The sequence below is a fragment of the Canis lupus genome, chromosome 5 (assembly GCF_003254725.2).
Source record: "Canis lupus dingo isolate Sandy chromosome 5, ASM325472v2, whole genome shotgun sequence".
NCBI lineage: Eukaryota > Metazoa > Chordata > Mammalia > Carnivora > Canidae > Canis > Canis lupus.
Genome location: NC_064247.1, coordinates 23,018,358 through 23,036,055, shown reverse-complemented (window position 1 = coordinate 23,036,055; position 17,698 = coordinate 23,018,358).

Below are 17,698 nucleotides of genomic sequence, written 5' to 3'. Positions count from 1 at the left end.
ACTAGTTTTTTCCCAAAGATTCGGCACTAATTTAGCAGGGACAGCATCTCCTGGTGCAAACTAAGGGGTGGAGCTGGGGGTTTCCTGTTTAAGAATCTCCTCCCCAAGAGCCAGCCACAGAAATTCCCAACCACTGAGCATTCTAGGTCCTTCTCCTGAAAACATGTCTCCCAGATTTGGTGTGGTTGGACTGGATAATCTGTCAAATCATAACTCTTGCCAATTAAAGCTCTGAGGGAATTAAACGGGGAAAAAGTAAGATGTGGTGAGATTTAGTATAGAAGATGAGGAGAAAGAAAAGAAATATTATACATTAATCATATATTAGGTGCCATTTTCCATGCTAAGGGCTTCGCATACACTATTTTATTTAATCCCACAATAACCCTGGAAAGTGGTATAGCTTTATTTTCTAACTGAGGAAAATGAGACTCATGGAGGTCAATTAATTGCACAAATTCACAGAGCTGATGAACACGAGGATCACAGAGATAGTTTACTGTTAATTAACAATTGTGCTTCCCGATGTAAAAAGGTATAGCTGCTATGGAAAGCAATATGCCAGTTCCTCAAAAATTTAAAAATAGAATTACCATATGATTCAGAAATTCTCCCTCTGGATATATACCCAAAAGAATTGAAAGTAAGTCCTCCGAGAGGTATTTGTATATCTGTGTTCATAGTACCATTAATAACAATAGCCAAAAGATGAAAATAACCCAAGTGTCCACTGTCAGATGACTGGATGAATAAAATGTGGTGTGTATATATACAATGGAATATTTTTCAGCCTCAAAAGGGAATAAAAGTCTGACACATGCTACAACATGGATGAACTTTGAACACATTATGCTAAGTAAAATAAGCCAGACACAAAAGGAAAAATATTGCAAGATTCTACTTGTATGAGGTGCCTAAAATAGATTCATAGACACAAAAAGTAAAATGGTGGTCTCCAGGGGGAGGAGAGAATGGGGAATTGTTTAATGGGTGTAGGGTTTCAGTTTCAGAAGATGAAAAAGTCCTGAATATGGGTGGCAGTGATGGTTTTACCACAATGTAAATATACTTAATGTCACTGAAATGTACACTCCAAGCTGGTTAAAGTGGTGACTTGTATAATACATATATTTTACTACAATAACAAAAATTGTGTTCCCCTTACATGCTATAGCAATATCACCTGGGGAATGGGTGCCCAGCCAATAACCACCTTCCCTAGCTCCCCTTGCATCCTTGTGGCCCGTATGAGTACTTCTCACAAATAGTGTGGGAGGAATGTATATTGCTTCTGGACCAAGCAGTTAATAAGCAGATGTGCCTTCTCCACCCTCTCTTTCACGAATTGTTGACTACACCCCAAGAATGCTGAGACTCTGAAGAAGAGAGGAGCCACTTGATGGGAGGAGCCTGGCTCCCTGAATTACCGTATGGTACAGAATTGCATAGGACTTAGGGGAGTGAGAATTATAATTTCATTGTAAGTTACTATAATTTTGGAGGGTTCTTTTTTTAAGATTTTATTTATAGTCATGAGAGACACAGAGAAAGAGGCAGAGACATAGGCAGAGGGAGAAGCAGGCTCCTTGTGAGAGCTTGATGTGGGACTCGATCCCAGGGACCCCAGGATCACTGCCTGAATCAAAGGCAGGTAGTGCTCAACCACAGATCCACCCAGGTGCTTCAATTTTGGAGTTTATTTTACAGTGGCTAGCATTTCCCTAAATGATACATAGAGGGATTTGGTAATAAAAGATAGACCCACAGCTCCAGCACCTCTCAGGTAGACAAGGCCAAGGAACGCTGCCATGAGAGGACTAGAATTAGCATGAGCATTGACACCCAACAGACACTGTTGATTTTGAACTGAAATAAGGGGCAGTTCAACTCATTTTCATACGACAGACCCTGTCCAATAAGATGGGAACAAAATAAAAATTAGTAAGAACTCATGACATAGGGAAAACGCTAAGAATTAGCTTCTGAATTACAGGACAGTAGGTGACAGTGACCTCACCTAGGAGATCAGTCTCTACAAATGAATTTTATAATCATCAATGCTACCATAAAAACAGACTTGCGAATTTCTTGTGACTATGATTCTCACTTAATTATATAGAATTTTAGCTTGTTTATATTATTAGATGCCTCCTGACTCAGATAAACTGCCATGAGTTAGGCCACAGGCAGTTTGGGAACACAACAGAATTGGTGAACATTGAATTTCACACAATTATAAGAAGTCAGTTTATGCTATAATTCTCACAGAATATTATAGCTCACACTGAAGCTAAGGAGCAAGTCCACTGTATTTATTGACCACAAGGCTTCTGCTAATGGGTGATATGGTTATTCACTTATTTGTGAATAACTTGTGAATACTTTCCACACATGGAAAGTATCATTTTTCTGAAAGAGCTTGTGTTTTTAGCTTAAAATAACAAATAGAGAATTTAAGGAAAGCAGAATAAGAGAAAAGAGTGCTTGCATTAAAGAGCAGAGAATAAATCATGAGTGGGTGCTACCATGGCTTCAAGAAGGTTCTAGTGTTGTCTTTCCTAGTGTCTGTCTCCAGTGGTCCCAGAGAGGAAGCTAACAAAGCAGAAAAGAAGCATGCCCTCTCATTCAAGGCAGTAAATCAGATGACCTTCCAAAGATGGAAATTATGAAATGGATGGTTTTTCTAGGACTCCTTACCCCAGAACATAATACAGGGAGCAGTAGGTCAGCAATAAAGGAGCCTATTGCATCAGAGTACATGTTCTCTTTTCAGGCTTATAGTAGAAGATGCAGGCACCAAATATAGAACTAGATCACATGTGCAGTTGCACCTGAAGCAAGTTGATGTCAGCACCTCCGTTTAGTAATTCCCTCGGTGTGGAAGTACTTAGTAAGGTTGCAGGTGTCCCAGTAAGTCACAGCCCAGGCTCAGTGATGTCAGCGTGTGCTGTTAAGAGATACTCACTCCACTGATGTGCATCCTTTTCACAAGGGCACAGGAACCCCACTGTAAAAACAGCAAAGTCCTGCCAATAATAAAGGCTTAGGCTTATATACATACATAGGTGATGAATTTGGAGAACTAACCAAAAGAATCCAACTTTCAGGAAGAAACAATGAACCTCAGAATAGATAATCCCAGGCAGCTAGACCCTAGTCTACCTTAGCAATCACAGCTAAGAGAAAAGGCAACCATGTTTCTAGAAGCAGTGTGAGGCTATTCTTAAACCTACTTTGATTCACCCTTCTAGGAAATGCCCAGGCATCCTAGGGAGGAGAGAGCTGAAAGGATCCTGTTCCGGGGTGACCAAGCAGTTATCTTAGAACATCCCACAGGACGTGAGAAGAAGAGGTGTTTCCCTACATGTCAACAGGCGGCAGGCAGAAAGATAAGGGTAAAGAGGTGATACCTCAAGGAAGGTTTGAGGCTGTCACTGGATCAAGGCCACCATTTGGATGTGTAGAGCTAATCTAGTAGGCAACCCAGAACCAATTCTAGATGGGAGTCCTACGTCCCAGGAAAAAGTAAGACTTGAGAAGCATGGAATTTTCTTTGTCAGCAATTCACAAACTTCGAAGTCTCAGGGCCCCTTTGCTGTCTTAAGGTTTTTCGGGTACCCCAAAGAAAGTTTGCTTTTGTTGGTTACATATTGATATTTACCATGTTAAAAACTAAAATCGATCATTTAAAAATATTTATTCACTTAAAATAGTAATTAGATGCATTACATGTTAACATTTTTATGAAAAAATAGTTGTATTACCTCAAACAAAAAAAATACTGAGAAAAGTAATGTTGTATCACATTTTTGCAAGTCTCTTTAATATCTGACATAAAAGAAGACATCTAGATTCTCAAATCTACTTCTATATTTCATTTGTTAAGATGTATTTCTTTAGTTGAAACATAGGAGGAAATTTGTCTTACATGGTTATATAGTTTGAAAAATGGAGTAATATTTCAATAGTCTTTCCAGAGAACTGCAGATAATCTTCTTTGATACTATACCAAAACTCAAAAGAGTGGTTTCTTATAGCTACAGGTGAATTGCAATATGGAATCTGAAAACATATTACATATATACTCTGTTCTATAAAAATTTATTGGCTTATCCTACATGCTGAATGAGTCTTTTGTACATCGTGATTTTTTAATATCGTGTATTGGTCATTTGAAAGATGTTGGTTCACTGAGTTATGACAATCTTCCACATGTTGATTACATTTTATCTACTGTCAAAAAAAAGTTACTTTTTAAAAACCTCCCTAACCCTTTCAGAAAACCCTTTTAAGTGTGAAGTAGCAGCATAGTTCACAGTGGCTGATGCAAATTGTCTACAATTTTAATTTTCATGCAAAAACTGAAATTTTATCATTGGCAACAAACAAAATTGTCAGCTGTTTTCCTTGAAGGTAAAGGCTTACAATTTTGAGTAAATGTCTACCAAATACTCAAGTCTAAATAACCATAATTTGCCTGGTAGTCATACTTTTAAGTAAAAAATGCTATTTCACAAAAAAAAAAAAGAAAAGAAAAAAGAAAAAGAAAAGAAAAGAAAAAAGATCTAGTTGTCTAGTTTAGTTTGCAACTCAATTACACAAATGCTCTTTTTCAAGACAAGCACTCAAGCATTATACTTCAATATGCAGAAGTACTTTATGCATACTTTCCATTTCATTACCTAGAATGTTAAAATAATGCATACTCAAGATTCAAGATATAATAAAATTAATACTTTATTCTGTTTCTTTGAAAATATTTTTAAGTAAAACTGAATTTTTTTAAATGTGAGTGCATGGCAGTGAAAAGACATCTCTATAAAATTTGGTGCCACTGCCTTGATTCATATTAAGACACCAGGGCATTTACTCACCACTGATTTTGTACTATCATAACAAATGTCAACACAGTGGGGAAAAGCCAAACTAATGTTTCAATATTATTATGAAAGTAGTTTGTACCTCATGGACCCTATAGAGACCTTCCTGCGGTCTGTGGACCTCACTGAGAATTGCTGATCTAGGTTAATGGTTCTCAAGCTTGACTGATCATTAAAATGCTTGAGATGATTTTTTAAATCCTGATGTCAAGCCACGCCTTTGACTAATTAAATCAGAATTTAAATGATTAAATCAGATGCAGTAAGACCCAGGCATCAATATTTTTTAAAACTTCTCAAGTGATTTCAATGCATAGTCAAATTTGAGAACCACTGACCTAAATTCACTCCAGTTAAGTTCCTATTAAGTGAAAGAAGTGTGAGAACTCTGACCTCCCAGAAAGTACCAGCAAGCTCAGGCACCTACTAGACACTATAGGTATAGGGTGGCATATTCATCTGAAATCCCAGAAAATACTCTGTGATACCTGATTTCCAGACTCTGACTCATGTATCGTCACCATTGCTAAATACAGCAGCACATGATATGCAAGAATGCATAAAATACTGACTAAGGATTTCAGAAAAGTATTCTAAATCTCTAATATTTATTTGTGTTTTGGCCAAAATGCTTGGCTTCTTTGTTTCCTTGCATGTGAAATGGTGATTACAGTCACATCTATCTTAGTGGGTTGATGAGAGAATTAAAAAAGCAAACATGTGGTAACTCTTTTTTTTTTTTAAGATTTTATTTATTTATTCATGAGAGACACAGAGAGGCAGAAACATAGGCAGAGAAAGAAGCAGAGAGAAAAGCAGGCTCCTTGCAGGGAGCCCAATGTGGGACTTGATCCCAGGACTCCAGGATCATGCCCTGGGCCGAAGGCAGACACTCCAACCACTGAGCCACCTAGGTGTCCCAATATATGGTAACTCTTAGAACAGTTCCTGGTACATTGGAAGCACTATTTTAAGTGTTGGCTATTAATATTACACGTTAAAATGTTTCATTTCTCTCTTTTTGTTCAATGACATCAAAATGCCTAATAGATAATATTTCTTGAATAAATCAATCTAGAGGCAATGCATTAGAATAAAAGAGATACAGTGTGAAGCATGGCTTCATCATTCCTAGTATCAGCTTGCACAAGTTATTCAACCTAAGTCCAAGCCTTATCCATAAAATATGGTTGTACATTCAAAACATATACTCGTAAAGTACCTGGTACTCAATAGATGATCTCTAAACTGTAGCTTTTATAATTTGTTTTTAATCATGTTATGTAAGTCATGATCCTGTTTGGGCTTTAGATTCCAAACTAGAAAGTGAACATAATAGCTTCCATTAAACCCATTTCAGATGGTGAATATACTAAGCAGATCATTCAGCATATGTGAAAATCTCTAACATTGTGACCCAGAAATGAGAGGGCAAGTGTTCTCTATGTGTTCAGTGTCCTAGAGATCTTTCTTTCCCACAAGGCCTACCACTCCCACCATTTAAGACATCTTTCCATCTTACAGAAATGTGTTTCTAGAAGTTCCTTGTTAAAATGTGCATGCAAAGGATGGTATATACACCTTTGCTTTTAGTAACCACAATAAAAACCTAATAAATGATGATCTAAAAAATTCAGTGAAGTCCAGAATTCAGAGTTAGAAGTTCTTTGGTATTTCCCAATTAAATGGCCAGAGATGGAAACCATAGTAAAAAGAAGGAAGAGAAGAAGAGGAGAAAACATGCCAATAGGCTGTCTCTGTTTCTCTCTCATCTCCAGGGCAGCATTAGCCACAATTAGTTCCTTTTTACCAATAGGAAATAGAGACTTGGAAGAGTCATGTGACCTGTCTGAGTTTATAGATAAGTGATAAGAACTGAGATTCAAGTCAGACTCAATTCCAAAGACATGCTCTTAAGGGCTACAGACTATTATTTTAAAAGAGAGAGAGAGAAGAAAATACAGCAGAAGACAAGAGGCTGAGTGAGTGTTGAGGGAGGCACAATCATAGGACTGAAGAGACCAAGATGTTATAGATTTAATGCCTGGCCCCAAAATTCATATGGGGAAACCTAACCCCAATTATATGATATTAGAAGGTATTAGGGCCTTTTGGGAGGTGCTTAGGTTATGAGTATTAGCCCCTCATAAATGTGTCCTCATAGAAAAGAGTCCAGAGAGCTCCCTCACCCCTTCCTCCATGGAGGACACAGTGAAAACAGTGATCTACAAACTGGGAAGCAAACCCTTACCAAATGTTAAATTTGCCAGCACCTCAGTCTTAGACTTCCCAGCCTCCAGAACTGTGAGGAATGGATTTCTGTTTATAAGCCCCCCTCAACTAGTGCATTCTGTTATAGCAGCCCAAATGGACCAAGAAGAAAGAGAAAAATGGCAATAAATGAGAGACTTCTTTGACAAGAAAAGCCCACCAAAGGCATCAAAATTCTGCTTTAAAATAACCCAAAACACGGGGTGCCTGGGTGGCTCAGGCAGTTAAGCATCTGTCTTCAACTCAGGTCATGATCCCAGGGTCCTGGGATGGAGCCCCACATGATGCTCTCTGCTCAGTGGGGAGTCTGCTTCTTCCTCTGCCCTTGCACCCCCTCATGCTCACTCTCAATAAATAAATAAATAAATATAAATAAATAAATAAATAAATAAATAAATAAATAAATAACTCAAAACAGGATAACATGATTATGTATGTATGCTGTGGCTATTGCAGATTTTAGAAAATACTTTGGCTCTGAATTTCATCTTCTATCACGAAACAGCACCAGCCCACCAAATGTGATCTTCATTTCCTATTCTTATTGCCCACTCTGCCTGAAATCCTCTCCTTTCTCTCTCCCTACCCAGTGTCTGTTTCTTCTCTTAAGCTCAAGTTCAGTCTTATTTCCTATGTAAAACTCCCCTGTCTTTTCCTCTTCCCAACTCGTATTACCCCACCCCTCGTGGTTTATGGTATTTGTTTATACACAGTGTTGTCTTATAATCTTCTTTGATTGCATTTGAGTCCTAACTGGATTCTCACAAGGTGTGTATTCTCTTAATTTTTTTCAGAATGAAGCCTTTTTTTTTTTGAGTAAAAAGTCTTATTGTACAATTTGTAGTAAAATTTGTAAATAAAATAAGTGATGAAGAAGGAAGCAAATACATACAAAGTCCCAGTAACCAGGGAAGTAACCATACTAACCTTTTGATTAATAAGCTTGTAGGCAATCCAGTCTTTACACACGCACACACACACACACACACACATACACATATATGTGCATGTATATGCCTACATAATATTTTTTAAAAATTAAAAGCTGCAGTAACTTTCTTTTCATTTACTAATTCTTCATGGATATGTTTTTGTAATTGATAAAAATAGAACATCATCATTTATAATGACTGCAAAGTTTCTGTTTTATGGATGGATATGCAATGACGTATTTAGCCATTCTCCAATTGATAGGCATTAAGTTGCTTCTCACTTTTGTTATTATAAACAACACTGAGACAAACAACTTTGTACAGATGCTTTTTCATACTTTTCTAATAATCTCATTAGGATAAGTTCCTAGAACTAAAATTATTTACTGGAATTATTTTGTTTTCTTCACTTCTCTTCCCTGTAACATTTGATATAGAACTGTGCACAAAGAAAATACAAGTCAGAGAGCCTAGGGGTAATTCAGCCTGAGAGATACAGGAAATCTCCAACATACAAACACTGAATAACACATAGAAATGTAGATACATTTCTCTGAGAAGAAAATACTCACTCTAAATCCAAACACCCTGCATCTTCCCCGGAAAATGTTTTTTTGTTTTTACTTAAAACAGAGTTTTTAATGCTGATAAAGACATAGAGCAAGTTAACAATTTGCTGGCAAGGAAAAAAAAACACATGGATGGAACTCCTGTCAAGTAAAATAGCTGTCAGAAACATAACAGAAACCAAGAAAGGAAGATGATTTCTTTGCATTGTAATTCAGAACCCGAATACATTTTCTTCCAGTGGCACCAATAACTGGTCCAAATATCAGTTTACAAAAGCATATTTACCCTAAAATGTACCTGACTGTGTTCATAATACAATGTCAACAATACAGAGCCAAATCCATTACATTATTTCTATGGAAAATATATCCTGTATCACAACCACCTAAATTAAAAATTTGCATGTTAAATATAACCATATCATAAGCCTGGGACCTGCTAGTAAAGTCTGTGGTCTTCTTTGGCCAAATGTCTGTCGGTAATACTTTATGTTGAAGAATCTCTTCAGCCTGAACCTCAGTATTCTCATTGTAAAACAAGAGTGGCCGAAAATAAACTCAAATGAACCTCCCAGTAATGAAATTCTACGATCGTATCAATCCTTAAGAAGCAGATTTCCTGGAGAGAACTACTCATTGAAGAATATTTACTTTTCTTTGGGACCCGATTAGACTAAGTGAAAAATAGATTTAAAATGACTTAGGAGGAGCCCTGTGTAATACTAATTGCTAATTACATTTTTATGCTAATCACAATTATTAGAATGTAGAAAGGAAGAATTACTTATCTATAATGAAACTGAGCTTGAAAAGACAATGTTTGTAAATATTTTCTAAAATATTTAGACAAGATTATTTGTCTTATTTGACAAGATTCCCACTAACAACCAAGAGGGAAAAGCAAGGATTAGATTTACCCTACCCTCCAAAATAATTTAAAAACTAGAAAAAAATATATGAAAAGACAGTTTTCAAGATACCAGATATCAGAACAAAAGGATAGTGATCTCTGAGAGTCAGGAAACAAAGTGATCCCTATAATCACACCAATTTATTACCTAAACAGAATCCACACACAATAGCACAGGGAAGGGGAAATTAGGAAGATTCTAGTAAACTCTCTGAGTTACAAAGATAGAGCTAGGACCTTGGGAAAACAAAGGAGGCTGGACTTCATAAAATAATGTATTGGAGAGTAGGGAGAGTAGAGACCTGTACACAAAGAGATCTTCAGAGATCTACAGAGCTTCAGAGATCTACCTAGAATCTTCTTTGAGTCTTCAGCTGAAAGTACTTATCAGATCATGTGTGAGAAGACACTGCCCAAGGCTAGGAACTAAAATATCCAAAGAGATTTTTATAGGAACTGGCTCACACAATTACGGAGACTGAAGTCCTATGATCTGCAGTTTGCAAGATGAAGAACCAGGAAAGCCAATGATGTAACTTATTCCAAAGGCTGGAGAATTAAGGGGCCATTGGTATAAGTCACAGTCCAAGTCTGAACATCCAAGAACCAGGGGCACTGGTGTCCAAGGGCAGAAGATGGATATCTCAGCTTAAGGAAAAAAGAGCAAATTCATCCCTTCTTCCATTTTGTTCTATTCAGGTTCTCAACAGATTGAATAAGATCCACCCACATTGTCAAAAGTAATCTTTGTTCAGTCTACTAATGCCAATGACTATCTCTTTCAGAAACACTCTCAAGGACACAATCAGAAATGTTTTACCAGCTATCTGAGCATCCCCTAGTCTACTCGATTCATAATGTTTACCAAAACAGATAAAGTAAACAAAAAAGACTTTGCATCAGTAGTACAAGAAAATTAGCCCTATATTAACTTTTTTTGTTCTGGTTAAGAATACGACGGTTAAGCATACGACTCTTGATTTCAACTCAGGGCCTGGATTTAGGGTCATGAGATTGAGCCTAGTGTCTAGCCCCACTTCAGGCTCCGCGCTCAGCAGGGAGTCGGTCTGAGATCCTCTCTCTCCCTCTCCCTCTGCCTCTTCCCCTCCCCCACCCCGATCCTGCAATACTTACTCTCTCTCTCTCTCTAAAATAAATAAATAAATCTTAGGAAAAAAATGTGTTCTGCCCCACTTAACAAGTTTATAATCCCAGAAAGGACTGAACTATTTCAAATAAAGTTAATCATATAACTGAACTACAGCAAGAATTTTATAGGCATAACTTCAAATGGCCTAACAGGGTACAATTGGAATCTCTGAAGGAGGGAAAGGAAAGGGGAAATAAATAAATATTGATTCAGTAAATCTTGAAAATACACATGACAGGATACTATCCTACATTCTTTAAAATACCTGTTATTAGATAGCATTTTTTGTATTAATTGAAAAGAAAAAGTTTTAAAAAGGAATATGTAGGGACACCTGGGTGGCTCAGTGGTTAAGCATCTGCCTTTGGCTCAGGGTGTGATCCCGGAGTTCTGGGATCATGTCCCACATCGGGCCCCCTGCTTGGAGCCTGCTTCTCCCTCTGCCTGTGTCTCTGCCTCTCTCTGCATGTCTCTTGTGAATAAATAAATAAAATTTTTAAAAAAGAAATAACCTAGACAATTTGCAAAAAACAAGAAAATCATATTTTTAAAGACATTCAAGAGCTATAGCAGCAAAGAATATTCAATAAACTAAAACTCCAGAGATGCAAGAATCCTTCTAATAAGAACAGCTTTTTATCAGTCATTTCTTTCCGAGATGTATTTGTTGATTCTGTTATAGGATTTTCTTTTCCTTGGTGCCCATAGTTCTTGTTCACACAGCTTTGAAGAATGAAGAGGTAGACCAGATAAAGAGTGGTGGGCAGCAAAACAAAGCGTCCTGGGTGATAGTAAAGTTTACCAAAGTTTATTGAGCAATAGTACAAAACTCCTCAAGAAGGAGAAGATCCAAGAGGGTGCCACCAGACTTCCTAAGCCCATGAGATTTTATGGGCTTGTTGGCTGGCTGTTTTAATCTGATTAACAACTCCATGTGCCTGTCACCCAGGTTTTTGTCATCTACCTGACACCAGAGTGGTGTAAAATCCTTTTAAAGGTGGTTTCCTCTTAGGGTAGGGGCTGCTTGTCCCTGCCTGCCTTTCTTCCAAATATCCTTCATCAGTCCTAGGTATGAGTTGAGAATGAACTTTAGAAAGAAGACAAATGAGTCAGCAAATCTTTTAGTCATCATGGATTTGGAAGTTTCAGGAACCCTAAATACCCAACTTGTTTCTCCAGAATATGTTAACTAAGTTTTAAGTCTATTTGGAGGGTTTTCAGGATCTGTAAGGAATATTCAAATCTCCTGCAGTTGCACATTCTTTAGGAAACAAAGTTACACTTGAGAAAGGATTCCTGCTTCAAACACATTGCTGTCTGTTCCTCAAGACTGTCACTGAAGCTGGAAGTGGCATTAGGCAGGGAGGCAAAGAGTCAAGATGAAATCCTCTGTGGGGCAGACAGTCTCTCCCATTGCTTTCAGATCTGCAGGGATAGAGAATTTCCAGGTTCTCAATCAAAAACCAAAAAAGGAAGCCCTTGGGGTAAAGGGAAGAACAAGAGATAGGGTTAGTCTTTTTAACCTGCAAACTAGCCTTCACTCACTCAGTCACTGATGAGAATAATGAGTCAGCCTCTAACCCCTACTTCACCTTGGAGGAAAGGGTCCACAGTCCTGGTGAAAAATGTCACCCAGCACCTCTGCAAGTTACTTTACATATGAAGTACAGTGTACAGTTTGGTAGACATAAGACAAAGAAGGAAAATGTAATCAATATTCATGAGGAAAAAAAATTAGAAGCAGACTCACAGCTACTTCTGATAATAAAATTAGTCAATAAGGAGTTCAAAGTGAATATCTCATGTCTTAAAGAAATTTGAAGAAACTATGAACAAACTTGATGAAAATATGAAGAATTTCCACTAAAAATGGAAACCGCAGAAAGAGATGGAATGGATAGTCTCAAATAGCAAAGCAAAATGTCTGAAATGAAAACTCATTGGATAGGTTCATAAGTAGTATATGTAATACGTGAACTTAATGGGTCAATTATGGGTCAGTCCAAACTGAAACACAGAGAAGAAAAAAATGGGAATAAAGAGAACAGTGTAAGAGATATATGAAACACCATGGATAAAAAATGTGACATGTAAGTAAAAGAAGTCCCAGAAGGACAGTAGAAAAAATTGAGAGATAGTGGATGAGCGATATTTGCATGGATAATGGTAGTTTTTCCACCAAAATCAATGAAAAACCTCAACCCCAAAATTTAAGAATCTCAGGGAATTTCAAGCTAAATAAATGCAAAGAGAACCATACCTAAGCACATGGTAATCATGCTGCTACATTCAAAGAAAAGAGAAAAATTTTTAAGAAGACAGAGGGAAAGAAAACAATCAGCAATTTTCCGAAGAACAATACAATTTATCATTAACTTTAAACAGAAATCATGAAATCGAGGAGACAATTGTATAACAACTTCAAAGTGCTGAAAGGGAAAAAAAAAAAAAAAAAGCTGCTTATCCAGAATTCTACACCCAATTAATATCTTTAAAAATGGGGGGAAAATCAAGATATTTTCAGATGGACAAAAACTGAAAGAATTTATTGCAAATCCACATTTTAGGAAATACAAGCTATATGTTGGCTAATTGAATTTAAATTTAAAAAAAAAAGAGAAACACTTGGGGAAGTTCCTCAGGTTGAAGAAAAACAAAACAGAATGGAAGCTCAAACCTACAGGAAAAAAATAAGAGCAGTAGAAAGGGTAAATATGTGGATAGTTATAAAATAATATTGAATAATATTGGGGGGCAGCCCTGGTGGCTCAGCAGGTTAGCGCCACCTTCAGCCCAGGGCATGATCCTGGAAACCCGGGATCAAGTCCCCCGTCAGGCTCCCTACATGGAGCCTGCTTCTCCCTCAGCCTGTGTCTCTGCCTCTCTCTCTCTCTGTGCCTCTCATGAATATATAATTAAATCTTTAAAAAAAATTAAAATTAAAATTAAAATTAATATCAGTTTTTTATAACAAAATAGTATTTATAACGTAATACAAAAAGAAGAGGGGAAAATAGAGTTAAATTGTTGTAAGATTGTTGGATTGCTCAGGAAATGATAGAAATACTAATTTAAGGTAGATAGTAAAAAGTTAAAAATTCATGTTATAACTTCTAGGATAGCTATCAAAAGAATTTGTTACTAAGGAGCTGATAGAAGAAAAGCAGTCAATAATAAAAGGTTTGTTTAGTCAATTAAGAAGAAAGAAAAATGGGACAAACAGAAAATAAATAGTAAGTTGATAGACTTAAATTCAATTATATCAATCATTACATTAAATGCAGACAACTACCCATTTTAATTAAAAGATATTTGTTAAAGTGGGATAAAAAAATACAACCATATGCTATTCACAGGATATATACCTTAAGTGTAAGGACACACAAAAAAATTGAAAATGAAAACTGTAAAAAGATATACAAAGCAAACACTAGCCAAAGGAAGCTCTATTCATTATAACCAAAAACTGGAAGCAACCCAGATGGCCTTCAATCGCTGACTAGTTGTGATATAACCAACCATATCATGGAATGTTACTCAACAGCAAAAAGAAATGAAATATTAATACATAAAACTTAGATGGACCTCAAGGAAATTATGCTGAATGAAAAAAAATCATTCTTAAATGTTTATGTGCTGTATGATTCCATTTATCTAATATTCTTGAAATAACATAATTATAGAGATGGAAGAGAGATCAATGATTGCCAAGGGTTAGGGGTTAGTAGGGAGAAGTTAGTGTGCCCATAAAGGAATAGCACCAGAGGGCCCTGTGGTGGTGGTAAAGTCCACTATCTCAATTGTGGAAGTAGTTATACAAAGCCAGTCATGTGATAATACTACCTAGAACTCAGAAAGATCTAAGAACAGGGATCCATAATAAGTAAGGAATTTAAAAAATTTTTAAAATAGGTTTGAAAATTATCTGATACCCCTCCCATCCAAAATATGGAATCTAATTTCCTTCCCCATGAATATGGGTCAAAATAACAATTCACTTCTAACAGAATATAGTGGAAGTGGTGCTGCGTGATCTCAGCACTATATACGCGTGCGCGTGTGTGTGTGTGTGTGTGAAAAAAATATATGCCATTTATAGACATACCTAAATGTGTGTGTGTATATATATATATATATATATATATAGTGTATATATACTTAGATTAGAAAACTTAGATTAGAAAATGTGATATGATTACCACCTGGCTTGGTGTTTCTTTCTCCTTCTCTCCATCTTACCTATTACCATCCCTTGGGAAATAGAATTGGTGTATCCTGAACAATGAATTGATGAAAAATCATAGCTGTTTATATTATCAAAATAGTTTACAACTTTAGTTTTAGTTAATGTGAGTTAGTTTTCCTTGGCTGAATTAACACATTATTACAAACTTAGTGACTTAAAATAATTAGGTATTATTATTACCTATTATTAGGTATGACTGGGTTCTCTGCTCAGGGTCTCATCTGGTTGAAATCAAGGGGTCACATAGGCTAATTTCCCATCTGGAGATAAGTCTTCTTCTAAATTTGGTCAGGTATTTGGCAGAATTCACTTCCTTGCAATTTTAAGATGATGACACCCCCCCCCCATTTTCCTGATGGCTATTAGCTGGGGGTTGCTTTCAACAGCTAGAGAGAGCACTCTCAGGTGCTACCCACATGGTCCTTGTGATAAGCAGCTTGCAATATGACTGTTTGCTTTCTTCCCTGAAGCCAGCAGGACACTGACACTTTTGCTTTATTTTAAAAGATTCACCTGACTAGGTCAGGGCCACCCAGATAACCCCACTTTGGATTAACTAAAAGTCAACTGATTACAAAACTAATCATGAGAAATCTCGTCACTTGCACAGATTCCACTTACTCGAGATGAGGAAATTATCAGGGCATGTATCTCAAGGGGGTGGGAATCTTAGAAACTTAGAATTCTACCTACAACAGGTCCGCTCTCTATAAAAGCAGAGTCCATCCTTGTTAATGGAAACATTAATGTGTGGTCAAAGGCTGATAAGTTGTCTTTTGTGTGCCTAATACACTCATTTATTTGTTTATTTAGGAATTGGTTTTCTAGGACTTTGAAAAATCATTTGAGACAGATTGTAATGAGATTAGTAGTACTAAAAAATGAAAAGATAAAAGGCACATAACAAAAGAAAGATGGTATTTGGAAAGTTCTCCTTTGAACATAAAACAGCTCTAAACTTCTTAGCTTCTAAAATAGAGATGAAAACATGATGAGGTCTCGTTCATATATATCTTACTTGCTAGAGAAGGAAACCTGGCAATTCTTAGGAAAGACAAACTTTTTTTTTTATGTAGAGATCTGAAAGTTTTCTAACATTCTTCACAAAAGGAAATTCGAATAAAAATGTCCTCAGTGGCAGTTTCTATCTTATATAAATTTACATTTTCCATATATAGCTTTTGACCCTCTTTGGAAGCTTAGAGACTGGAGGACAGCAGTTCCATAAGTATAAATCTGTTCCAGGCATTGCAAGCATTTGTGTGAATTAACTCGTTTAACCTTCAGAACAGTAACCATATGATGTAGGTAGTACTATAATCATTCTTATTATAGAAGAAGAATCTGAGTCTTAGAGTGGTTATGTAACTTGTGTATGGATTAATTGGATAAAGAGATGAATTTTGAAAAACAAGGAAGAGCTAATAGTTTCCTGTCTCTTGGACATTGTCAAATGTTGCCTGCCTCCATCAGGCTTTTGATGAGAGCTGAATGTCAGTCAGTTCATAACTGACACCAACAGCATTGCTTTAATAGCTGATGGTCTCTGCTGTTGATTGAATGGAAAGGCATGTGCTCTATCATCTAGAAGCAAGACACACAGCAAATTTGATGTGTAGATGGGAACATTGAAGAGTAGACTTAGATTGTTTCTTTATTGGAAGGCAACCCCATTTCCAGATGGAGGTGAGGGAATGGGTGAACTGATAATGAGAAAATGGGAAAAAAAAGGTACATTTCTGAATGTTTGTGTGCAGTAAGGTGTGGATGAAGCACAAAAGTTACCCTGGTCCTTTTTTCAAAAGACTGACTTGATAGGAAAGGAAGAGAAATAGCGGAGAATACCACTGAGGTGGGAAGGAAAGGAAGCAAAGGTGAAGGAGCAAAAATACACCCTCAAAGTTGTGATGCTGCTTTGTGTCACTGGACTAGAAAACAAATATTCAGGTCCTGACCTTGTTGCCAAGTTGTTGGGGTCCTCGAGCAGGCATGTCCACCCTGCCTGCCCTTCACTTTCCTCTTCACTAAAATGGAGATTTTAATAATCCTACTGCTACTTCACAGAGTTTTATTCGTATCATTCATTCATTAATAAAACCTTACCTTATATATTTTATGTATCAGGAGCTATTCTAAGAAATGGGAGTTAAAGATAAAAGACCCAATATATACTCTCATAGCCTTAAATTCCTTTCAGAAGAAGGCCGGAATGAGGGAGAAAGGTCAAAAAAATGATATGTGTATATGGACTATCTCTATCCTCAAGATATTCACCAACTTAGAGGCTAACAGAGGATCTACCTTTTAGAGGTTTTAGAGACACATAAAATACACTATGACATGTTGAGTGTGTATTCGGAAAGGATATCTTGGAGAAGCTACTCCTAGCTTCAGTACTGGAAGTGGGTAGGAACTGATGATGCACAAGCAGAGAAGTAGGAGGCAGAGTGGATGGGCGAGGGTGTAGAGAAAAGGCTCAAACAGTAGTAAAAAAGAACAAAGCTTGGGAATTGGTAAGGCCCGGATCCAAATGTAAGATATATTGTTTATTGCCTGAATAATGACAGATTCTTTGCAGGATTACCATGAGGATTGCAGAAAATTTATAGAAAACACAAAAAACTCAGTATAATGTTGCTTATTTCAGTTAATGAGAACATCCTCAAAGTCTCATATGAGGTCATGAGAAAGTGTTAGCCTGGCTGGGAGAGGTGGACCTAGAGGTGAGATTTTCAAATTT